General features: G+C 35.7%; 1 protein-coding gene and 1 non-coding gene across 3 annotated transcripts in view; one reads left to right on the forward strand and one right to left on the reverse strand.

Moving 5' to 3' along the window:
- FBXL7 (F-box and leucine rich repeat protein 7) overlaps window positions 1–27,390 on the reverse strand; it is a 490,782-nt gene that overhangs the window by 185,094 nt on the left and 278,298 nt on the right. The gene's annotated exons all lie outside the window — the stretch shown is intronic.
- LOC138171853 (U6 spliceosomal RNA) lies at window positions 21,397–21,499 on the forward strand. The gene has a single exon (XR_011170981.1). It is a non-coding gene; the product is annotated as a U6 spliceosomal RNA (small nuclear RNA).

Genomic DNA, 27,390 nt, shown 5'->3' on the forward strand with positions numbered 1-27,390 from the left:
TCCACTGGTTCCATTTAATTAAGCCAATTTTTTTTGACAAGTACTAAGTACTATGTACTAGGTACTGTGGATGCAAATAAAAATGAAAGCAAATATAGCATCCTTTCCTTTCTTTTATATTTTAAAATAACTAAATAAATTGACATAAGGAAGAAAAATCAGTCAGTTTAAACAACTACATATATCTATTACATAAAATATTTAAAATACATTTATTAATTTAAAATGCATTATTATCTATCTAGATATGTTAGATTAGGTTGATTAGCCCCTCCATAGGCATCCCAGTGACTTCCTTTTCCCACCTTACTCTCCTAGGGCTCATCACTGGTGCTTTGTTCAGAAATAAATGTGGCTGTCAGATAGGTTTTAATCACAATATAGCTCAGAATTTCTGAGTTCAAATGATCCACAAACTTCAGCCTAACCTAGTAGCAGGGCTTATAGGTATGGCCCACCACATTCAGCCCTATAACAGATTTCTCAATGTTACTGAAGATTCAATGTGGTGGTGCAGAAAAAAAAAAATAAAGCAAAAGGTTTGGAGTCAGAAATTCTCAATTTAAATCTTGACTGCTTTGTGTGACTTCTCTATGCAATGTGTATCAGGTCACCTGTCTGACCTGAGGCAAATCACTTTACTTTGCAATTTTATTTTTAGCAGGATTATCTTTTGCCTTTTTTTTTTTTTGTATCTTTAGTGCTAAGCACAGTGCCTGACACATAAGCACATTTTGCTTAATAAATGTGTTTTGATTGATTGATTCATAGTATGGAAATCCCATAAACCCAAGGTCTAGAGAGGTTAAGTATCTTATCCAAATTTATACACATAGTGAAGGGCAGAGAGAAGATTTGAACTCCGGTCCTCTGATGCTAAATACAGCATTCTTTGTACTATACCATACTTCTAATTTAGGAGTTGAGCTATATCTTCTCTCAGGTCCTTTCTAGCTCTAAATCCCATAATACTCTAAGAGCACAGATTTCCTTCTGTCTTAGAAATTCATTTGAAAATAAAAAAGGAAAAATGACTATAAAAATTATACATAGTCATTCACAGCAAAAAAGAAAAAGTTTATCAGGAAAGCTATGCACTTTACTTATAGAAAAGTACCTCAGGCACCTTTAATCTCATTACATACACAATTTTAGCAAGCTTGGTTACTTGATTTCCAGACACATGGCATGAATATTAAAATTAACATGAAGACGTGCTAAAGGCAGAAACCCTGGTAGTAGTGAAAAGTGTCAGTTGACTGACTCATAGCAAAGAAAACTAAAAAAAAAACAAAAAAAAAAAACGAAAACATAAACAACCCCACAGAACCAGGCAGAATTCAAAAAGCAAAACAGTCAGGATCATTTAGTATAGAAGCAAAGAGTCCTGTGAATTTTAATGATTCCTGATGGCATCATTCTCTTTCAGAATGGTAGGACAGTAGGGATCTATAAAGAAAAAACGGAATCAGGACCTTAAGAGATTGAAACAAGTAGGTTTGCTAAGTGAAGAGTTTTGGGGTTTTGTTGTTGCTATTCAGATCTATGATTTTTATTCTTGTAGGGAATTCATTAGATTGTGAGGTCTTTGAGGGTGAGGATTATCTTTTGCCCTTTTTTTGGTATCTACTGCTAAGCACAGTGCCTGACACATAATAGTATTAAGCACAATTTGCTTAATAAATGTGTTTTGACTGATTAATTCATATTATGGAAATCCCATAATCCCAAGGTCTAGAGAGGTTAGTATCTTATACAAATTTATACACATAGTAGTGAAGGGCAGAGAGAAGATCTGAACCCAGGTTCTCTGATGCTAAATATAGCATACTTTGTAATATATCATACTTCTTGAGAGTAGGTCATCAATTGAAATAATGCTTCCATTCATCTGCACCATTGTGCAAATCTTCGTTATTCTTGAAGATTGTAGTTTTTCAAGATTTTCAACCTTTGTATATCACCAGGAGAACATGTTATTTGAAAAGTGTCTTTGTACTGGGGAGCATCTTGTGATCATTAAAGGCACCACATAATGTCCCAATCCAGTTTTTGTCAATTCTGGGTCCCACTCCTTTCCCATTGTTAGTTCCTATCCCAACTATAGGTACTGATTTAGTCACTCAATAGACTACACATTCAACAGCATGTGCAATAGCATTTAAAAAGATTTCCATCTAAGATATTTGAAATAAAAATAACTTTCCTGCTCAAAGGGATAAAGCCCTTGGCTATGTGGATGACTATCTAAAATGACTCATTCTCTGAGGGTTCTGGATAGCCATGATTTTATGGTATTTAGGAAATCACAACAGAATTATACAAGTTCATGAGAAATGTTAGCCCTGTGCACTATCACAAATCTCAGTTTCTACCTCTAGGCATGACTTTGGTCAAATGAAATTCTTGTGGCCCTATCTGACCCATTTCTAAAATGACATGTTCATATTAGATGTCCATATTTGTCATGGAAAGTTAATCAATTATTTTTTTAAATTCCTTTTCAAAATCTGCCGTAATTCACTTATATTCACTCCAGAAATTCAGGGAGATAAATGGAAAAGGAGGAAATTCTTACAGTCAAATGAATCATTTGGCTGAATTCAATAAACCTCATACTTTTAAATATCACACAGTTCAAGGCTATAGGTAGATGGGACCATCCAACATAAGGCTTAGGCTGTTCTTGCAGTAACCTATGGAGGAGGGAACATGCCGCCTGCTCACATCAAAACCAACCCACGATGCCAGGGAGCTGTTGTGCCCCTGTTCATTTTACTCCCTATCCTGTACATGAGGCAGTGATATTTTTGGCACTAGAACCTCTACAAACAATTATTTTTAAAAGGAGTGAGGAGGAAATTACCTACTCAAAAAAATTAATGCTGTGGATTACTCAGAAACAACACTGTACCCATGGAAAGGAAATTGAAGAAACAGGTTCTTTCCAACATCAACGTAATGCTACCTTTCATAACATTCTTTCTGTCTGTGTACACTCATGGTGTGCCTGAACAAGACAATGGACAAAGCAGGCTGGCTTTGAGTGGCTATTGTCTAGAGGAAAGATATGCGATTACCACTTCCCCCCTCCACCATTTCCCCCTTCCTTGTAATAGGCACGCAACTAATATGCTTTCCAGGATCATCTTAGAAGACAAGGAGCTTATTTTCTATATCTCTTTCTCTGACTCTTCTAGGCTGAAGTATATAAATATATGTAAAAATTCGCCTCACCCTAGGACTGTGAGCTATAAACAAGTCAAGAAATCTTTGCTTCCTTTTTTGTTATGTTAAACGGGAAGATATATGGCAATTACATGAAATAAACTAACATGGTCTCATAAAACTGAGTATGATCTGAATTTCAATAATTTTTCTTTTCTTTCCTTCAGAGTCTAATTTTTAGAAATGACAAGTAAAATGTCTCAAAGTGAATCCTAAACGCTCAGGTAAGATAATAAGCCTATTCCCTTCTATACCCTAACTCATAGCCTTTAGGCTATAAGGAACCTCAGAGACATCTGGTCCAACCTCCTCATTTTATAGATGAAGAAACCTAGGCCCAGGTCAGTTAAGTGACTAGCCGAAGGTGACAAAGCCTGTAAGTGTTAGAGGTGGTATTTGGACCCAGCCCCTTTCATCCCGGATTCAGTGCTTTCCCCACTCTACTACAATTTCTCCTACTAGGAATATTATCTGCTGACCTGGAGAGCAAGGAAGTTCTTGGAACTCTGACCTTGCGGATTTTGCCTCAGTCTAATCTAGCACTTGCTACAAGAACATCCAAATAACTTAATGTGTGCAATAGTGATAGTGTTCGACAGTTTACAAATGCTTTCTCCATACATTATCTCATTTGATCATCACGACTGTCCAGTGAGGTAGACACTGCTAGTATTATATGCCATTATATAGATATGGAAGCTGAGGTTTTGTGTTCATCGTGGACCAAGAACTTGAATCTGGATCTTCTGACTTCAAGAATGATGCTTTTTCCACAGCATGAAGTTGGCACTAACATAAAATAGAAGACAGAAAGATAATGCTGTCTATACAGAGTATCCATGAGAGGATTGTTCTAAACCTTAGAGCCCTCTGGAAAAAAAATATACACCCAAAATGTCTGGAGTCTCATTATTTTGGGTCTGGATTTTTTTTAAAAAGTTCATTTTCTACTCATTCTTAATGCTCTGTTAGCCATCCAATTCTGTGTATAAATCTTTTGTTGTGACATGAAATATATTTTAAATGTCCCAAGAAATTAACTTTTTGAAGGAACCTTGTGGTAAAGTCTTCTGTACAATGAGGAGTCCCTTTGTAATGTGAATGATCACTGTTTTATGAGTTTGGATTTACGTACACTGGGTTTTGTCCAGTTAGGGGTGCACGTGTATATGCATATATATTTAATAATTAAAATTTTCTGATAACTTACTCATTTAAAAGAAAGATCTGTTATACAAATTTAACCAAATATAATCATTAGTTTTTATTTTCATGCTGATAGCTTTGAAAATTTTTTTTTCTAACTGAAACATACATCTTGTAGATAACAACCAATCAATGCCTTCTGATTATGTGGATTCTCTTGGGGAAGGAATTATTTCTATATATTCACTCCCAACATTGAAATATAAAGAAGTATTTTGTTCATTGATCAACTGTATTAAATAAAATACCAAATAAATCATTTTGGGGATAATCTAGAACAATAAGCCTATCTTTCTGAAGCATTTTCTGGATTTATGCTACCTTTTCCTCCCTCACCCCCTACCCCAAAAGGCATACAGCTGATATAGTTGGATGATGTTAGTCATTAACTCAAATTGTCCCATCATCAATTTGATTGACTATATAGAAATCAAACATTTGTTTTCATGGATGTAGATACCCAAGTGACTATGTGGTGATTCAGTGACCAAGGGTAGGTATAGTCTCACGGAGGCTGCTTCTTATTTATATACCCAGAGGACAAGAAGGCATGGTAGAAAGGAGCTAGACTTAGAGAACATGGGGGTCTTTAGTCAATCACTTAATGCTTCTTGGACCTCCATTTCCTAATCTGAGATAAGAGGTTTTATTAAAGAATTTATATAAATTATATAAAAAGAAAGCAACAGGGATTAAGATGGAGTTGGAAAAACTCCTGCACTAGAGTAGATCAAAAATTCTTAGGACATCGTTAATGACCTTCATCTGAGCAGTGAAAAATGACCTACTTTTCCTACATTATATTTCCTTTCTTTTCAGATTTTCTTAATTATTCCTTCCCTCCCCTATCTTCTTTTCTATTGGTTTAAGGTCTAAGGCTCTAATCCCCAGGTTTCTTCCCACAATCTTCATTCTTTTAGCCCTGGTAGCATCAAGAGTTTTGAGCAGTGCTACACTGGAAAATGTTTAACAACTGCCACTCCAAAACAACATTTGAATGAACAACAACATTTAAGTTTAGTCCCCATTTATTAACATCTATCACCTTCTTAAGCCTAGACAATAGATAAAACAATAATTTTATCCTTGATTTTTAACATTTATTCATTTCAGCTCACAGTGAAAATTTTAAAATTGGCTCTTTTGAGGTGATTCAAGCTCACATCAGACACTCTTGGAGTCATGGGTCCAAAACCAGTTTCCTATCTAAATTTGGTACTCAGGGGAGCCAGGGAGAAATTCAGACAAGTATAGCCCTGTAACACTGCACCTGGAGTAGAAGAACTATACTGGTTATGTTATTTCTCTGTCCAAGTTCTGTGTTATACTACACAAAATTATATTTAGCCATTTAAATACAACTAAATAGAGTTTATAGGCTCTTAGAATGAGCATGTCTGTATCTTCTTTCTTTCAATAAATGGTATTATGGTCCACTTGTATAATTATATTTAGTTAATATGTACAAGCAGAGACATCCAATTTCAGAAATAAATCAATACCACCTACAAAATCAAATCCCTAGCAGGAACATATGAGAAGACTGCTTGTTTCTTTCCTAATTGAAAAAAAGGCAAAAAGCCCCAGGGTGAGATGAGAAGTAATTTCATCAGATGAGTCCCTTTTCATGTCCATAGTATGGCTGTACAAAAGACAAAAGTTAAAAGAATTTTTCTGGATTCAATTTGTTAAATTTGATTTGATTTTACAATTTGACATTCCATGTTGCACATATTTACCTTTTATATCTATAACATGATGTTCTTTAGAAACTTATTGGCTGCAATAGAGAGGCTATGTTAGCAACAGTATTCATGATATTAATCTAACAGCATCAGTGTTCTTTGGGTATAGTTTTGACTCCACCCAATAAAAGAGGTTAGAACTAAATCATTTTTATCTATCATTGACTTTGGTATCTCATATGTGATGACAGAGGGCAGAAAAATACAGAGGAGATACAAAAGGAGAAGAAAGGTGGCAATGCAAGAAATGAGGAGCAAAACTATGGGATTTGAACATTCTACAAACTAATGACTCAGCCACTCATAAGGCTAAGTTGAAACTCAAACTGAAAAAAGATCATGGAAAATGTGCAGATGAATGAGTATGTTACAGCATGACCCAGTTTGGAAGTGACCTGATTGTGCCTGCTAGGTACTTTTACTGGACATTCATGGAGATTATAGATCATTTTTCATATTAAATACATCTCAATCAAACAAGAATTTAAGGAATCTGTTTATAAAGCAATATTTGAGAGGCTAGAGAACTTGAGTATGGATTTAATATTCAGACTTTTGTTTTTTTTTTCGGGGAAATTGGGGCCTTATGGCCTCCATAACTGTATTCCAGATTAGCTTCTAAAGTTTGATGGTTTCTTAGGAGCGTGACAAGAATCCTGAATATTCTTAGAAAAAAAATAATGGAGCAAAAAACCTAGGTGAATACACCAGCGTGGTTAAATTATGGTTGTTTCTCATTAAGTACTTGCACTGAGACAAAATTTATCTGATTTTGTACCATTATGTAATTACAACATCCTTCTTGTTAAAAACCATTTGATAACTACTTTTCTCTCTCATGAAGAAGAACACAGTCTCAAGCAGACAGGAAGAGATTCTGAAGCAGGACACAGACTGAGCTGCTAGAATGACTAATGTTCATTTTGCTTTTTATTTCAGGGCTAAGATTCTCATTTATTTGTCCCCAAGCTCATAGAAACATCACCTAATGTAATCTCACAGCTGCACAATAGTTGTGATTTCACAAATATTCTTGCAAGTGTAGGAAATAAGCGTTAAGTGTAAGTGAAGAAACCAAGAAAAAAAGTCTTTAGGAAAGTTTCATTTTCAAAATAAATCTCGGACAGAACTGAGTTAGGCTGGCACTACTGTTTCTTTGAGTTCAGCAAATCTTTATTTGCCATCAAGGCTATTTTTAGTACTAGACGATCCTCCAGGAATAAACTGGGCTTTTAAAACAGTTGGGTTTGAAGAGAAAGCAGACTGGAAACTAATCTCCCAACAACTGCCTATTACACACTTTATGGGTGGCTCTTGGCCAAGATTAAAAATGACCCCCTACTAATGGAAGACAACATTGCAATGCTGGAAGCATTCACTGTTGCAAGCATTTTATTTTACTATAGTAGAGTGTAGCTACTAAAACTAAAGTTATTAGTTTTGCTTTAAAATCTCTGCATCCAATTTTGTTATTCTAAAAGATGACCCATAAGTCTCAGCAGTTGATTTCAAGAGCTTTTCCATGTTTAACTGCAATTTTTGCTTTATTGGCAGGGCACAAAGGATGAGAAATTGGAATTATATACACTATGGCAAAAGCAAAGGAAAAGGAAAAAAATTCTTTTTGGCAGGAACTAAATTGGTGCAAATGGGCATGGGACAGTATCCTTTCCCCACCTTTACCCCTCCCCCAACTTTTGTTTTTAGAAATTGTATGTCATCATGTTTTGGAATTTGTATTTCCACACTCATACCTCCTGACTGGAAGATGAATTCAAATACACACTCTGTCTTACTTGAGTTCTGTCTCTAACTCATTGAAGACAGACAGAAAGTCAATTGAGTCAAATGTTTAAAAATATTTGTGTCACATAGACCCAGCTGAACAATGACCTACATCTTAAGGAAAGACCAATTTTATTTAATGTTATGGCAGCCATAAAAATAAATGACCAATTTGATTTCTCTTACAGTTGATGCAAAAATATTAAATGAGCCATGGTCTCTAAAAACTGCCTATAAGGTTGGGTTACTGATTTTTATAACAACTTTGATTCTTCTCATTGAGCTTAAATAGTGGCAAGGTAGAGCAGGAAGGATGGGGCTGGGGGCAGGGAGAAGAGGGATTGGAGGCATTTGTTCCTTCCTGTTTCATCCCTGTAGAGTGGGAAGTTTGGAGGTCTTGGATATGGAAGTATGGAAGCCTTGTGCCTAGACATAGGATGGAGAAACTTTGCCTGTGTTGTGATGAGCAGTATAACAGTTTTCATATTTTATTTATAGAGAGACAACATAACAAAGTAGACAGAGAGCTGGCACTAAAGACAGGTAGATGTGTTTAAATCATGCCTTTGACAAACTTGCTATATAACCAGGGGCAAATCATTTAAGCTCTTACTGCTCCTCTAAGACAAGTTTTCTTTAAACTTTTTGCATGTCATAGACTCTTTTGGGAAACCTATGGATCCCCTCTCAGAAGAATGTTTTTAAATGCATAAAATTATATACTAAGGAAGACAATTATATCAAAATACAGTTAATCAAATAAACAAATCATGGACCTCAGATTAAGAACTCCTGCTCTAAAGTTTATATATCTATATCTATCAGAGAAGGTGTCAACCTTCAGTACTAGAGGGAGTTCTCTCACCTGGGAGTTCCACATACCAGGGGACCCACAGGTCCAGTCCTTATCCCTATTTTATTTGTAGAATGGGGCTGGTGGCAACTGTCTTACTATGGGGGCAATTGTGTATTCAATGAGATGTCATTTGTGCCACCCTTATCCTTTTTTTCAGAGCCTCTATCTGCTGATACCCCATTTCCTATTTCCCAGCTCTTTACTTTCCTTTTATTTTTTAAATTTTGTTTTATTTTTAGTTTATGGGATAAAACAAGCATTTCCACAACAGAGTACAATAAATAAAAGAAGATTGCACATGAAACTGCAAATCTACTATGCACAACTTGTTATTCTTTTCAAATATACAACAAAATTATGATGTAAATTTCTTTGTTTCCCCCTTTTTCTTCCTTTATATCCCTCCTTACATGGCTACCATAGGGGTGTGTGTGTGTGTGTGTGTGTGTGTGCGCACACGCATGTATGCATGTATACACACATCTATGTAAAATTATTTCATACATACTTCTATTTAGCAGTTCTTTCTCTGGATGCAGATAGCATCTTTCTTCATATGTCCTTAGTAGTTAATTTGGGTATTTATAATAGTCAAAATCACTTATTCACTCAAAGTCATTCTAAAACAATATTGCTGTTACTCTATACAATGTTCTCTTGGTTCATTTCATTTTACTCTTCATTGTTTCATGTAAGACTTTTCATGTTTTGCTAAGACCATCAAGCTCATAATTTCTCATAGCACAGTAGTATCCCATCACAATCATATGCCCCAACTTGTTCAGCCATTCTCCAATTAATGGACATCCCTCATTTTCCTTTACCAAATGCTCTTGTGCTGTTCCCAGGAAGTCACTGTCCTACAAGATGATTTTTGTAGGTTCTGGGGCTACAGACCTTTCCTCCATTCCACCCAATCTACATTAAAATGCATCTGTCCTATGGTCTGTTACCCTGGGACCTTCCTTTCTAGAGACAAACTAACCTATGCTAAAGTAAAGAAGAGAAAAAAAGAGACAAAACATTTTCTTCTGAATGAGTGACACAGTGGTAATTTCAAATACCATAAAAGGACAAGGTAATTTTAGGCACTGTTCAAAGGCATTTTTACAGACATCTTAGTAAGGATTTGGGGAGATAATCTTTTTGAGGCACCTAAAATCTTTACACATGGGAAACAAAGTATTTTGAACACATGCAGGGTTGTTATTGAAAGAAGCTAAATATGTGTTTATAGGTTCACATGAAGGACTTAGCACACTCAAAAAATGAGAAAATATATACTTCAGATGTTAAAATTGTTGAAATTTGGGGCAAGGTGTCAGTAATTTAGTGATCATAGGCAAGAGGGCCAAACAGGATTTTCTGAATATAAAGAAATGACCTATAGCATTTCCCCTTCAACTGCTAGTCCCTGAGCAACCAAGGGGGGGTGGGGAGATCATAGCTATAAATCCTGTTAATCATCCCCTTTCTCATTTTCAAATCTACATCCTGTTCCTAGAAGTCATGTAATTTGATTCTTACAGCGAGTAAGAATTGCCTTAATAGCAGGAACTAAAATACACTTGAAAACAACATGATAACATTGTGGGCAAAGTTGAAAAAGCCAAAGAGTTCAGGTTTTTCTAAACCACAAACAGTGTAGAAAAAAAAAAAAGATAAGAGATCCAATCTTGAGGCAATGCACCTAAAAATAGTAAAGAAGTGCTTAAAAAAAAGTAAACCTTGCACAATCTAGTACTGAGGAGAAAGCATAGACATCATATTAAGAAAGATATTTTTATTGGGGGAGGTACTCAAAGTTTGCTTAAGAAACACTAGATACAAGGACTATAGTCTCCCTTCTTTTAAGGAAAAACACACTATTCATTACAGTGAATATCCTTTAAAGGAACAGTGACAATGCTGGTTACCCAGTCTCCAACTCCTCAAACCAAGAGAACAATTAATTATCTGTGTGTGGCTACTATGTGCTAATCAGCCAACCAATCAGCAAACACTCATTAAATTCCTATTATGTACCATGCACTGTGCTCTTAGTACTATAATTTCAACATTTAACCTGGACATGCTTCACTGACTCAACTCAGGCTGGCTGACTCCATCAGCTTGGTGACTCTCATCAATTTTCTTCACCTATCATTATCCTACCCTTGTTGACACAATACTGAACTTGCTGTATTTCCGTCCCATCATTCTAGGCTCACCACTGCTGTCTAGGGTTTACTCTGGCTTTCCCGTTCATAAAAGACAACATGGCATAGATCTGTGTTTGGCCCTATTTTTTAAATTATTTTTTGTCAATGACTTGGATAAAGGCATGGATGGCATGCTTATCTAATTTGCAAATGACCTAAACCAGGGAGGGATGGATAATATTAGATAATGGAGTCAGCTCAAAAATGTCTTGACAGGCTAGAGCAGCGAGCCACATCTAATAAGACAGACATTCCATTCTCTTACCTAGGTACACCTTGCTGAAAATTAAGTTCAATGTACTATGAATTTCCTTTTTGTATTGGATGATAATAAATCAACTGATTTACCTCACTGACTACGAAGCAATTTATATTTTCTGACCATGACTGACCAAGCATCATGGTCTGATGATGGAAAGCAGCATAATTTAGAATAAGAGATGTCCAGTAACAATATGGTAGTACGTTTACAACATTTACCACTTGGTCTTTGTGTCCTACCTGATAGAGGGAGGCAGTGGTAGTGCTGATGAAAAAATGAATGAAGCTATCAAAATCACTGAAGTTCCTTATTTGCTTTATGACATAACAGCAGGAAGTGTTCATGTCAATTCATGTGGTGATGTCATGGGAAGATAGCACTTATATTTCTACCCCTGGAGCATCAACTCACTATAGGTATGTCCAATTTATCACATACAGGTACTAGCAACCATGTCATTTAGCAGAAAGACTTTTAGAAGACTAGGATTCAAGTCTCTGCTCTTTCATAAATTGAAACTTCATTGATATTTTCTTTTGCATCACCATTACCTTTCAATATAATTCTCTCATTCATCACTTCCATTCAGAGAACCATCCCTTATGCCGACACTGGATTATTTTTTTTTATTTTTTAAGCAATCGGGGTTAAGTAACTTGCTCAAGGTTACACGGCCAGTTATTATTTCTGGGTGTGGTGCTGAGTATCTGAGCCCGGATTTGATCCAGGTCATCCCGACACTGGAGCCAGTGCTCTTACTCGCTGAGCCACCTGGCCACCCCTAGGCAATTGGGGTTAAGTAACTTGCTCAAGGTTACACGGCCAGTTACACTCACTCTGGGTGAGTGCTAAGTGTATGAGCCCGGGATTCGATCTCCAGGTCTTCACAACACTGGAGCCGGTGCTCTTACTCGCTGTGCTACCTGGCCGCCCCAGAACCATCCCTTATGAAAAAAAAAATAAAATGGAAAATAAAATCAGTTCAGCGATACTCATCTAAACTCAACAAAATCTATTATTACAGGGTTCCATAAATTGGTCCTTACTTCTGCAAAGAAGAGCAATAGGTTCATTCTCAAATCTCTCTTTTGGGGTCAAGCTTGGGCTTTATAACTTCATAGCATTAAGTTTCATCTTTTTGTTTTTAATTGGTGGTGTTGATATCCTTGATATTTGCATTTTTATAGTTAGAGTATATATTGTCTTTCTAGCTCTGACTTAGCTCTGCATCCAGTAATGTCATCCCATTCATATCAGTAGTCTTCATATTCTGTTTCTTACAACTGAGTAATATTCTATTATATTCTTATGTTTAATATATTGATAAGTTATTAACCTACTGATGGTTTTATTTTTCCCTTATTATTTATAATTTTAAAAAGTAAATTCTTATGTTGTTAACAGACAGGGAGTTCCCCCCACTTTTTGTCTGTGTTTGTGCATGCAATTTCTTGCCCTTGTTTTATTGTTATTGTTAGCATTTCTAAAATTATGACAAATGACATCAAGGAAAGGATCTTCCTTGCTTTGCTCTTATATTTAATGAGAAATCTGCTAGTATTTCTCTATTGCTTATAATACTGGCTCCTAGTTTTAGATTTTTTTTATTATGATGAGAAAAATCATTCTATGTCTATGCTTTTATATAGCATAATGAATATTGTATTTTGTTGAATCAAGTCCCTCTTCGAAAGCTTAGTATTCACATGTCCATTAATACTTCACTTACTTTCTCATCTATAAAATGGAGTACAACCTCCCATGTAGGTATGCCACTTTGGAAAAGAGAAGATCTAGAGCTGGCATGATAGCCATCTTCCAATATTTAAAGGGTCTTCACATGGACAAAGAATGCAATTTGTTTCTGTTGGCCCCAGAAGGAGAAACCAGGTACAACAGGTTATCATCACAGAATGACAAGATGCTTTGAGTTGATGCGATTGAGTGGGGGCATCTTAGTATTATTATAATTAGTTTTGAACTCATAGTCTGGGCAATTTACTTGATTGAGATGAGGGAGAGGGAGATAATAGGAGGTTTGGTAACAAAAGGAAACAAATAAAAATGAAGTTTGCCTTTTACTTTGTTGGGCATCTCATATATAGAGACTAAGCAGCACAATAAAGAGCCAGGCTGAGCATAGGGAAAAACTAGGGGTTCAGATGCTGTCTCTGACCCGTACTGGCTGTGTGACACATGGACCATTCACTAGCCACTTCAGCATCTCAGTGCCCCAGGACTCTACAGCTATAAGCTGAAGAACAGTAGCCTATCATCAGTGGTAGAGGAGTTTCCTAACTAGAATCTCCCTACCCTATTTGTGGCACTTTATTGCTGATTATCTTCTTTAGAAATGGATGAATACCTCTCAATCAACAAGCTAAATACTGTTGCTTATAATTACTTATGGATGATAACATTTTTTTTCTTTTCATTTCTGAGTTAATATCAGTAAAATGGGAAGAAAAATACTAACATTTTTACAAGTGTGTTGTGATAAATGCCTAGCAGCTGTGATGAGAGAGATTTTGGAAAATAGAAGGTACTAAACAGAGTATAAAGAGGCCCAGGAGAGGACTAGCTTCTCTCCTGAGCTGGTTATATAATTTGTATTTATTGAGTGTCAGTAATGTATGCTTCAATATAGAGGATATAAAACTAATTTTAACTTCAGTTCTCATTAATCTATCATTTCTAATAAATTCAATTGTTAATTATTGCTCACTTATAGATTCTTGAGCTCTTTTCTGTGTGGCAATTTTTGCAGTTTTATTAATTGAGTGGTGAGAGAATTTGGAATGTAGTAGTTTGGATCCATTTCTTTAGAAATACTGGCATTCATTCCTAGGAAGTTATCTGAGAACAGCAGCTTTATTTCACTATGATGTATCACTTAGTATAATGCCAATTTTAAGTATGGCAAGCTGTCAACTAATATCATCTATTAAATAGTCTCTTTTCTTCCTCAAATAAAATACCCTAGGAAAGAATGAAAATCTACTCCTTTGGGGATTTCGTCAGTACAAATGTTCAAAGCCTTTATCTTTAAAACATATGTACCTAGGCAAAAATGAGCACCCAAAATAAAAATGCCAATATCATCCACACAAGGAATTAGTTAAGTTCTCTATAGTAAAGAAACTCTAGTTAAAGGCTAGCAAAAATTTGGAAAAAAAAAGGTTCCCACATCCACAATTCCCTTTGGTTAGATGAAAATGTGTTGTTCACTTGTGTCTAACTCTTTGTGACCCCATTTGCAGTTTTCTTGGCAAAGACACTGATGTGATTTGCTATTTCCTTCTCCAGCTCATTTGACAGATGAAGCAACTGAGGCAAACAGGTTTAAGTGACTTGCCCAGGGTCATACAGCTGTTTCTAGGCCCAGCACTCTATCTACTGTGCCACTGAGCCGCCCTTCGATAAAAATACATGGACATAAAGCTTCCAAGAGAAAGGGGAAAAGGTAAGGTGAAGTTATCAGTGTAGGCATATCTACATAGCCCTGACCTTGCCACTTTCTATATCCGCTAGAGACCAGATCAAGTGGCCAAAAGCAATATCCGCTAGGCAAAATGTGCCATTATCCTGGATTACCCTTGGTTATTCATAGTTACTCATAAAGCCCGTCATTATAAACTGTTCCAAATACCTCCCTTCTCTTGGCACTCTTGTAATCTAATTTCTTATTTTACAAAAATTAGAAAAATTCTTGAAAAAGTGAGTATAAAAACAACAATAGCTGAACAATCATTAACTTTGAGTGTCTTAAAAAACTCTTCAAGGAGAAAAAAAGGTGTTTTTTAAAAAGATATTACAAAAACAATAAAAAATGCTACAACAGGATATTATTAAGTGTAATAACCTATCCTCAAGGTAGGATGGTGAGATTTTGTTTAGGCTTAATTGTATAACGTAGAATTTATAAATGTGCTTAAAGTCAGGAAGAAAATATTGGAGGGGAAAAACAGCCTTGGATCCATAGATTATATTAGAACGAAAAGCCTTTGGCACATCCTGCTGTTGTATATGTGCTACCAGTGGAAGAAATGCAATAAAATGGATTATGTGAACTTTTATCATCATTTATTTACTCAAAGCAACTTTCTCTTTAAACTCATGGTATCAATTTATTTGGGGATTCTGATGAATAAGCTATAGAAGAAAAAATTGACAAACCATGAGAGGAAGGAGCAAAACCAGCATTTATCACTACCTTAAATCATATATCAGAATATCAGCTAAAAAATGTGGACTATCACAATATTCAGAACAAATGTTTTCACCGATCACATTTAAGCCATTTCAAACTACTGCTGTCCACTCACTAAAACTAGTTCTCAAATAAACAAATAATCCATTGAATAAATAAGTTAAACACGTTCAAGGACTTACTGGATTCACTCAATTCTAGCATTGTAGGTAAAGGAAAAGGTAGTGTCCTAGAGGCCATATTTGGATAGTTTGACGGTTCCCATGATTTCTGTGCTATCTAAGTGGACAGATTCACAGCCTTCTCAGTCCTGCTGCTGCATAGGGACTTGTTATCAAAGTCTGGAGGAAAGTACTACTTTAATCGATGACAGATGCTGTAAAAAAAAGGCTTATCACAATAAGAATAAACAGTTTTGCCCAAAGGATCTAATAAATTTATTCTGCAAGAGTAGATTGACTCAAACCCAAAGAAAAGTCTTAGAAGTGATTTTCTATAAAAAAGACTTTAGTATTTGTACATTCAATGCTCATAAAATCCATACTTTCTTAGGAAATAGAAGTTCCACCTGTTTCTGAGAAACATTCTGGGAAACATACATTCTTGGTGCTAATAAGGGAGGTTAATTCTGTTTGCCTATGCATAACTTATGGGTGGCATGGTTTTAATTCTAAAGTAGCTTCTTATGTTATTTTGGATTTGAAGTCCCAGTGTTAATCAGTGAATAGATGGTCTGAGAAAATATCATATTTAAGGTACACCTGACTGCAGAAGATAGTCTATAAGTCAAAAGACTGTTCATTTAAACACTTCATTGGAGGATCTGTCACCACTGCATCCTTTTAAGAGAAACAAAGAAGTGCTTACTCCAAACCTAAACTATTAGATATTCTGACTTTGTTTTGTCATTTCCTAAATTGAGAGAATAATTAAATAACTCTATCCAAAGTAGGTAGAAGCAGGCATTTTGCTTTTGGGTTTGGTTGTTTTTTTTTTTTTGCAAAGTGTAACTTTTTCCCCCAGTGGCAGAATTTTAAGCACATCAGGGATTCCAGAGCTATACCTTTAAATTTCTAGATATGAATGATTTTGGAAGTGAAGGGAGGGCTTCAGTCACCATTTGGGCCATGTTTTGGGAGCCCTCATTCTCAAAGTTTCCACTGTGGGCTTAGGGAGTTGATTAGCTAGGAGCAGTAATATCTTGGCTCTTGGTCCCTTGATATAGAAACTAGTCTTCTTTCAGCATTGTTAGTGCTAGTCTAGAACAAACAGGTCCTAGCAACATTAGCAACAGAGACTGTTATTATCTTTTGAACTAGCCTAAACCCAGAGAAGTTCTGATAGGGCAGATGGAGGCAGAATGATCCTCCAGTTAACCTCATTATGTTCTAAATCTCTAAAGAGACCTAGGAATTCCTAAAGCCACCTTAATAATTAATGCACAGAAGCTGGAATCTATGGCTTGCCACAGGTCAGCAGAGTGCATTCAGTTGCCAGAAAAATGACAACCAAAAACGAAAAACAAACAAAAAACTCAGCAAGTAGTCCAAGAACCTATACATGCCAATGTGACATGAATTTTGTTTTTGTTTTTAATGAGATGAAGTCTACAGACAGCTCTTTTTAGCACATCAAAGTGTTTAGTTCCCTGGTGGCCCCCTCTTATCCATCCTTAGACCCTGAGAAAATCCAATGGAATCCAGTAATAAAAACAGAAACCCAAAATGAAACAAAAAAGAAAAGAAAAAAAATTAATATTGGGATCAGTCCAATTTTAAGAAAAAATGTTAAGTTTTAAAATGTATTAAAGATACATATATTTAAGTAGGGAATAGGTGCTAGACTTGGATTCCAAAGAAACTTAGCTTAAATGACCATTAATTGAATTTATTCTGGCTCAGAATACAGTGTAAATACTCTCAGGGAATCCCACAATTATCAGGGAGTCTATAAAACTCCTGAGTCAAAAATGAAGAAAGACATTAAATTATGATTAACAACATTCGAAAGAAATTGAAAAATGCATTGTTCCTTTTTTCCCCTTCCTCTTACAAATTAGAAAGAAAGGAGGCATTTATCTTGCAACACAATGGGTAAGTTTTGGAACAGGAATGGGTGGGATCAGGGATTTACAAAATGTAACATATTGGGAGGTATCTTTTCAGTAACTATGCAGAAGAAAGGAAAGTCATGTAATTCAAGTTTTCTAGATTCCCAAATGAGCTTCACCAGCCACACGAGCTACTCATTGCCACCAACTTTCTTTTCTGTGGCTTGAATACATACATTGCTGGGTTATGTCAGGCTTCATGACCACAGTTCAACTATTATCTGAGTAAGAAAGACAGCTGTATATGTCATGAGCCAATGGCAATCAAATAAACCCCAAAGGAGGGGATGCGAGGGAACAAAAAAATTCAAGTTTATAGCCAAATATGGCACAAGATATGGAGTGTGGGTGCCCATGGGCACAAAGCAGGAAATGTCTCATAAATTTAAAATGGCTCCTTTGGTTCAACATTTCAATAAAAGACTTGCCAGAAAAATGCAGGTGTGGTTACAGGAAGTATAATGAGCCAAGCAGTGAGCAAAATCTCTTCTTTCGTAGTCACTCTTAGTTTGCTGCCTACCCTTGAGGTTAAGGGTTAGTGGAGCCACTAGAAATGCAGACAAATATTTGATAGAACCTAATATTCAAGTCAGTTAGAACATTCTGCAAATACTTGAAAGCCTGGTCTCCAGTAACAGTGATTTTTATACTTACTAGTTAAATATGGCCTAGGGAAAACATTCTGTAGTAATTTGAGAGAAAGATATTATTCTTCACTATTGTCCTAAAGTGATTAGCTTCACTGCTTGAATTCACTGATAAAGACAAAGAAACCCTCTTCCCAACATATTGGCCAATGGTAACATATTGACCTTGGTAAGTCATCTAACTCAAATTGGATTGCTGCCTACATTCAGGGTACTTTGATTCTGATCACGTATTTTCTATTAGCCAAGGGTAACACTACTCTGTTATGTATGGTAGCAAATAATAAAATCAGCAATTTTTGAAAATATTCTAAAATTCAGCATGATTTCCTATCCTTTCCCTTTCCAATTAATTTTAATTAATAAAATTTTACTATAATGGCAATATTAGTTATATTCTACTTAAAGATATTGTATCCAAGGTACGAACATTAGCTGATTAACTACTAGTATTATATTCCCATTTCCTAATTGTTTTTTACTTTCCTTTACAGTGTTCTAAATACTATTATCACCAAATTAAGACCATAAGCCATGCTCTGATGATTCTACATTTATTAGTGTGTGATAAAGAACAGTTAATTCTTAATTCCCATTAGAATAATGAAAAGCATTGCCACTAGCAGTACAAAATAGTACCTAATCCACCATCAGCATGTCAGTATTGAGAAAATTGTACTGATTGGGTTTGTAGTTGGTTAGAATTATCTGAATCCTAGATGGTTGGTGTGAGAGTTTGAGAGCACCCAAAGGGCAACCAGAATGGTGAATGGCCTCAAAATCAGGTCAAAAAGGGACATTTAGCCTGGACAAGATAATAGTTGACAGATCTAAGATTTTATAATTTAAAGTTTATAATGCATTATACATACATGTATGTGTATATATGTAATATAAATAAAATCTCATTTGATCCTCAAAATATGCTTAAATGTACTTATACTATAATTTTTATTTCTTACAGATGAAGAAGCCAAGATTTAGAGAAGTTAAATGCAATCTCAAGGTCATTCAGCAAGCACCTGTCAAGTTTTGAATCCTGGTCTTCCAACATATGCCCATCATAAATTCTGATTATTTTGCTTATGTGTTTTAGTCATACCACACTATAAGGACTTTGAGGTCAGGAACCATGTTTTCTCTAATTTTAGTGTTTTCACACTACTATAGTTCAATATCACAGGCAGGATTTGAGTCCATATTTATGCTGATTATATGTCTACTGCTCTTTCTACTCCCCCAAGCTCGCTTCTAGTATTTGGGTAATTATCAGGTGGAATAGAGATTAAACTAGTTCTGTGTGGCATCAGACCACAGAAGTAGCAATACTGGGTAGAAAAACAACAGGAACATTTATTCAGCACCTACTATATGCAAGGTATGGTGCTAGGCACAGGGGATAAACAAATAAACAAAAATCAAATCTCCTGCCCTCAATGAGCTTTCCTTTTCTAAAGGGTGGGGTGGGATGGGAGGTCTCAACCTCGGTCAAGGTCTGCCTGATGTCCTTTGAAACATTAGACTTAACTTCCTTGTCACATTTTGATTCAAAAGAAGGTAGGCATAGAAATTAAATCAGGTCGTCTAATGCCTCTCATGCCATCCATCTACAGGCACAGCAGACAAACTAGAGATTCCCTCAGGACACAAACAAACAACATCAAAACTTTCCAGGTTTCCTAATTCAACAGAAGAAATCCCTAAAGTCCTAACCAATGCAATAAGTATAAAAAAAGTGCCAGAATGAAAACCTACCACATAAATGGAATCCTTGCAGGGAAGTTCAATACTGGGCTTGTTGCTTTATGAAAGAAATACTGCCACTTCAGATCACAGGGTTGATTTGCACAAGACAAGCCTCTGACAGTCTTGGTTGTAACTCACTCTCTTCTCTTTCTGTCTCTGTCTCTCTGTCTCTGTATTCATGTCTATAGCCATGTATCAACTGACCATTTTCCATGTGACTTTTTTAGATGAAATAATGATTGCTAAGCAAACATTCAGAACATCACATGAATGCACTGATTGTCATGTTTCAATTGCTGAAATAACTGGAAATCAATTGAAAATAATGATAAAAGAAATAAATTAATGTGAGAGATGTTTGATTTGGTAATTAATGAACTGCTTAGCTGTTTTCATCCCTGCTTTCCTCAAAACTCCCACATCTGGGACAACTTGAATTCCACCTGGAGGTTTGATCCTATGTTAGGTTCTGAGACCAATACAAGTTAATATGAATATAAATAGCCTTAGATCAACAGCTCAGCATGCAATCAGTCTTGCACTATGTCCTACTTTGACCTGGATAAATACATAACTGGGATACTGACTTCTTTCTCTATGACAAAAATCCCTGTATTGTATTACGGTTCAGAGGTAATTAGTAACTTCCTTTTCCCCTAGTGCTGAGATCCTGCCTCATAACTAGTTCCTTCAGCAACTGGATTTCCTGAACTTGAACCCAGTATCTCCATGACTTGGTTTCTAATATCTGTCCTCAAGCTGACTTTCTACCTAGCAGACACTGGCATATAGATAAATATCCCAGATACAGGACTCAAAACGGACTTTCGACAGAGGATTTTTCTCAAAATCAGCTGGTATCTAAGTCTAGTGCCTACTTTCAGATCCATCACCCTATGTTTTCTCTTCTATCTTGAAATCTGAGCTATTCCTAAACTTACCTGATTCCAGCTTTCCTAGTCTTATTTATCCTACCAATAATAAGCATTAGCCATCATAGAAGTTTTCTTCAGTTTTAGCATTCATACCTCATTAATTGTCTAGCTGTCTCTATCCCTCTGACTGAAGGGCTGAAGGGCAGACAACCAATCAAAAACCCTCCTTCCAAAGTCTCTCTTTAAAGAGGGTCCAGAATCTTAGCTGACTCTTCATTTTCTTCCAGCTATACTCCTTGAGAGCAGGGAAATATCATTCTTTTTCTTATTTGTATCTCTGGAATCTAGCATAGTACCTGGCATATAGTAGACAATTAATAAGTATTTATTGTTCATTGCATTGCATTATATTGTATTACCTTGTATTGGTTTGAAAGTAATATTTTATACATAGAATTAGCTCCATTTGAATTGATATCTGATGACCTTTAAGCAAAAGGTTTTTTTTTTAGGATAACCTCTAATTTACTCTAGTGGCATATAAACTATAACTGGAAGGATACAAATAAGATTAAAATCTACCCTGTCCAAGGATGACATATATACTTGTGAAATATCCTGTACTTTTCCTCCACAAAACCCTACTCTTATACTTTATCAACAAATGGAGGTGACATTGGGTTCCCAAAGGATTTTCAATGGCTTTGAATATGGTTCTGCCCACCTACCAATTCAGCTATGGAGGCTCAACTCCAGAAATTTGGTTCTTTTTTTATTTTTTAAATATTTTTTTATTTTTTAATTAATTTGTTTGTTTCCTTTTAGTTTACAGGATTCAATTCCACAATTCCTTGAGTTTCACATTTTGTCCCCCTCCCTCCTCTCCCCCCCATGGTGGCATATAGTCAAGTATAGGATCTTTAAATACTTTCTCATTATACATTAGTCAGGTTATAAAGACAGATTGTATCAGATGGAACGAAAAATGGTCAGAAAGTTGGTTCTTGAAGATGATTTTTTGGGGGGATGGGCTGGGGTGGGTGGGAGGCTATAACAACCCATGATATAATTTTTTTGGATAAACGCATTGTTTCCCACAAAATAGATAATTTATGTTTAGCTGTGGGCCAATTATATTTTTGTGGGCCAGAAAAAAAAGTACTAAAAAAGGGATATCCATTTTTTAGTTGATATTATGTCACTTAGAACCATTCATTCAATAGATGCTTATAGAGCTCTCACTGCACAAAAAAAATTATTCTATGTATAGCTTCCTATTTAACTGATATTTAAGCAATGACAGTTACCTGTAATGAGCAGGGATCTCAAAACTGGAGCCAATAGGCAACTGGTTTCAAATAAGGGTATTCTGGAGCCAGCTCAAATCAGATTTTGGGAGGAAATTGTTATATTTTCAATGTGAGCATTTACACTTTGGAACCAGCAAACACTACAAAGAAGGGCTTGTTTTATTCATCCATCCATCCATCTGTCCATTTATCCATTAATCTCTCTATCTAGACTTAAAGTGACGGAGAAAATATTAATAACAGATTAAACATAAGAAAATGTTTTGTGCACATATTCCCTCCCCCTTTTCTCCACCCCTACAATTGATTGTTAAACTGTTTCTAGGAGACTGTTGGCTAGAAAGTATGCTATTCAATCCTTTCCCTTTGTTTAGGAAGTTTTTGAGAAGTAAAGCAACAACAAAAAAAGGGATCCTGGTAATTCAAAAAGAGGAAGGTTGTACCCATAGAATAGGTATGTGATTTGAATCAAGCTACTGATTTAGAATATATTATCAACAAGAAAAAAGATTATATATGTACCAATTATCCTTGCATAAATACAGGCCATCCTTAACCCCAGCCAGCTGTCTTCCAAACGAGTGTCATCATAAGGGGGGAAAGGTGAGAGACCATAGATTCTGATACCCAAACACTTATGTACCTTATTGATGATAAATCAGCATCATCTTTCTACATGAAAACCAGTATCACTCTTGGAGGGGATTAGAAACCTATATCATTTGTTTCTAGGAGAGTTTATATAAATCTAGTTGTCTTTTCCACATTTTTTGTTAAGCCCCCATAAGTTCAAAAGCATCTGAGAAGTTAATTTGGCCAATATTCACTTTTTTGGGGGTATATAATTATGTTATAGGTTTGTTTTGTTATTTCTTCTTAAGGAATTATTTTCTTCAGTGAGCTTTTGGACTTCCTTTTCCATTTGTCCAATCGAATTTTTAAGGCATTTTTTTCTTCATCAGCTTTTTGGACCTCCTTTTGCCATTTGGGTTAGTCTATTTTTGGAGGTGTTATTTTCTTCAGTATTTTTTTGAGTCTTGGTTTTGTTATTTCAAAGGCTGTTTATTTTTTTCAAGGCACTGTGCCTACAAATGATGTAGATGTCACTAAATCAATGGTGGTAACTGGATATGACCTCATGGCCCAAATAACTAGGCTTTTCCAAGTCATGGATAACAAAAAAAGTGACTAAATTACAATAAAATGGATTTCAACTAACATTTATTAATTAACATTAATTAATTAATTAACAGCACCTTCTGTGTACCGGCATTGTACTAAGCACCCGGGATACAAATAGGAAAAAGAAAGACAATCCTTCCCCTCAAGAAGCTTATGCTTGAATGACAATCACAAAGATCCAGGTTCATCAGCTTCTCCAGTAACACTTTAAAATGAAATTAATATTAAGCATTTATTAAGGTTATGTTTCATGCCATATGAGCAGAGCAATGATCATCTTGACAAAACCCCTCATTTTGAGATGTGGAAGCAGAGGCCCTAGAATTACCCAAGACCCCACAGTCCATAAATAGCAGAGCCAGGATCAGGCCTTTTTAAAGACAATTCTTCAGTTTTCCTAGTATGCCACCATAGATTTTCCAAGAAGAAAATATTTTTTAAAAATTACTAATATCTTCCTAGAAATTATAAGTGTTTCCCACTTCCAGAAATTAAAAAAAAAACTCTAGCCTGAAGTGACCAATCATTCTCATCTTCTACACCAATTCCTCAAACATATGTTCTCATTTTCCTTCTCCAGCTCATTTGATAAAGGAGGATCTGAAGCAATCAGGGTTAGGTGACTTACCCAGGGTCACACAACTAGTAAGTGTCTGAGGTCAGATTTGAAGTCAGAAAGAGGAGTCTTCCTGATCCTGGGTCCTGCACTCCATCCATTGCCACATCTAACTGCCTCATTTCTATGATTACTACTTTCATTTTTATGATTAGCATGACCACCACCACAATCATTACCCCCACCACCTCCACCACCAGTTATACTTCATGATACTTGTAACAAGTTCATTGATTGATGTTTTATGGACTGATTTAAAATTTTATTTTTAAAACGGTTTGAACTTTTTTGGGGGGTGATCAACAGTATTGCTTTTTCTTTGTATTTGTATCCCTAATGCTTAGCACAGTGCATGGAACAAAATAAGCATTTAAAAATGTTTGTCGTCTTCTTTTAGAGTGGTTAACAAATGGAAGTCTAGCAAACTTAGCTCCCTGTTGCAAAATAAAAATGCTTTTAGAATTGAAATATAATTGTAAAATGAAAGCACAATTTCATTGCTAATAGTAACTAAGGACAATAATTAAGATATAATTAATATGTAAATATATAATTATATTATATCCTTATATATAACATAAATATATAAATAATTAAAAACAACAGAGATAATGTTAAATATTAGCTTTGAGAATGGAAGTGTAAATGATAATGTTATTCATGAATTTACCTGTTCTTTACTGCTATAAAGAATTAGATTATGTTTGAGCTTTAGCTTTGATAGATGCATTACATTAAAATATACTTACATATGTATACATATGTAAATGCACATACATATGCACATACAAATATATATGTACACATGTGTATGTATGCATCTATGTGTATGTATGTAAAGGCAATATCTCCATTTCTTGTCTGTCCTTGAAGTGCAGGGGCTGCTCATGAGCCTGATTCTTCTACTGAACAGCGTGGGAGCTTTGATTTGCTTATTTTTTTGCCTTGGCTGGTTTCTCCCTCTTCTGCCCCCTGGCAGGCTACACTAACTTGGGTCTCAGTACTGTGATGCCCAACTTAGTAGAGACACCCAGGTCAGCTTGGCCCATTGCAGTTCACAACTCCTAAGCTCCAGAAATCTGCCAGCTTCAGCCTCCCCAGCTGACCACATGATGTTTAAAATGAATTTTCATCTTAGAGGGAGGTAGAGGACTAAAGAACCATGGGACTTGTAAATAATAGCCGTGGGAATTGCTATTCAGGGTAGGAGTGGGAGAGGGGATTGAGGTTAAGGTTTAACATTTTAAGATGGTTTTCCATTTACTCAAGTATATAGTCCCCAGTGCAAGCAAAATAAATAGCTATTTAAACTATATCATTAGCAGGGGGACTGTCCTCCTCAAAGGAAAATGGCATTCATTTTCACTAAACCATATCCTGAGAATTACAGTCTATTAGCCAACCCTCAGTGACTTTGTAGTGTTACTTTTCCATAGCTGTGGGCAGCCATCAGCCCTGCATCAGCACCCCAATACAGAATCACAAGTGAGTTTTCCTGGCAAAACTCACAGACGTGAACATAACATTATTTGGTATTTGGGGTTTGTCGATTTCCTGAAATAAAAAGAATAAGAATAAAAATACTGGATTCCGGCTTTTGCCAAAAGAAATTAGGATGTGGCAAATAATAGCACTTGTCTCAGTGGGGATGCATCCAAAGGCTACATTGTGGGGCCATATAATCATAGACTGTTAGCATCAGGAGGAACCTTAGGGATCATCTGGTCCGGCTCCCATTTTAAGTCTTCTTTCTTCACCAGCCCAATGCAGCAGTGCAGCAGCTGTCTGACTAGGGGCACTCTGGCAGTAAAGATCATGTCATGTTTACTTGAAAAATACTTCCCTCTCTTTTCTTAGTATATGCTTACCGCCAAAATAGAGGTATGCATATGTTCCTGGGAACAGACATGTGCCCCTTTGTTGAGTCCTTCTGAATTTGGCTAAAGAGTTGATTAAAGAGTTGGTTAAAATATGAACAGTATTAAAACAAATTTCCTTTTTGATTTCAACTCACACACCTCTTCAGCAGTCCTAATGAGTCTCTGAAAAGCTTCTACACCTGCTGAGAAGCAAAAGGAAATAGTATAGAGAAAAAAATCAAATATTTTCTCTTCCATTTCTCCCTTTTGAATTATACTAATTTGGTGCATTCAAAGAACATGTTCTACTTAACATTCATTTATATTTATAGTGTTGCTTTAAATCAGTAATGGATTCCAAACAGAGCTGGCTTAGTGAGATTGCTAAACAAACAAATTTTGCCTCCTTTGTGTTCAGTCTAGCTCCTTTTTGTAGATATATTCATTCTTTCAGAGGATCGCACATCTAGAAGTGAAAGGGAACTTAGAGGTCATCTAACCTCCTTATTGTGCAAATAAGGAATCTGAGGTCCAGGAAAGTTAAGTGATTTGCACAAAATCACATGGGTAGCATCAGAGATGGGATCTGAACCCAGATTCTGCTGCTCTTAATGCTCTGTCACTGTGTTCTCTATCTTATTCCTCTCCCAGTCCCGTTAAACCAATCTTTCAAGAAATTTGGTGCAAGGTCCTTTAGCAATTTTAAAAACATTTATTGAGTTCTACCTATATTCAAAGCACCATGCTAGGTCCTGAGGATATAAAGATAAAATATGGGCAAAAAAACCTGTAATCATTGAGGTTACAATATTGTATGGGGGTAATATGGGCACACAAATAAATGGAATATAAGAAAATGACTCAATATAGATGAGAATGAAGCACAATGTCTGAGAATAGTTCCAAAGGAATAAAAGTTCTTAGCCTTTTTTTTTTGTATCATGGATCCCATTTGCATTATGGTCTAGTCTATTCTTAGAATAATGTTTTTGAATACATATAACAAAGTACATTGCATTACAAAGAAAATCAAATACGTTGAAATAGAGTTATCAAGATTTTTGGGGAAAAACATATTCATGGACCCTAGGTTATGAATCCCTGCTTTAGAAGGAAGAGAAAGAAACAGATATTGCACAGTGATAAAAAAAGGGTGTGTGTGTATGTGTGTGTGTGTAGGGAGGTGTAGGTGGGGTAATTTCACTATCCACTGATATTTCTTTGAGCTATACATTTCTAGGAAGATGTTCAATTTCAGATAAACAGATCATGGTTAATAAAGGAGGTGAAAGCATTGTTTTCCCTCTGTCATATTCTTGACTGCCATGAGTGTTATGATTTGCATTCTGAAGACAGAATTTTAGCTAGGAGACTATAACTGGCAGGAAACCACATATATCAACAGATGATGGTGGCATCATATATTAACTTTCTGTCTCTAAATTCTTTTCTGATCTTATTTATTTCCTGAATAAATCCTCTTATAACTGGACTAAAGCCTCAAATTACTAATCCAAGACAAATCACTTTCCATCTGTGTCCTCATCTGTAA

The sequence above is a fragment of the Petaurus breviceps genome, unplaced genomic scaffold (assembly GCF_028583685.1).
Source record: "Petaurus breviceps papuanus isolate PSGF00001 unplaced genomic scaffold, PetGlider_PUasm1.0 47, whole genome shotgun sequence".
NCBI classification, from domain to species: Eukaryota; Metazoa; Chordata; class Mammalia; order Diprotodontia; family Petauridae; genus Petaurus; species Petaurus breviceps.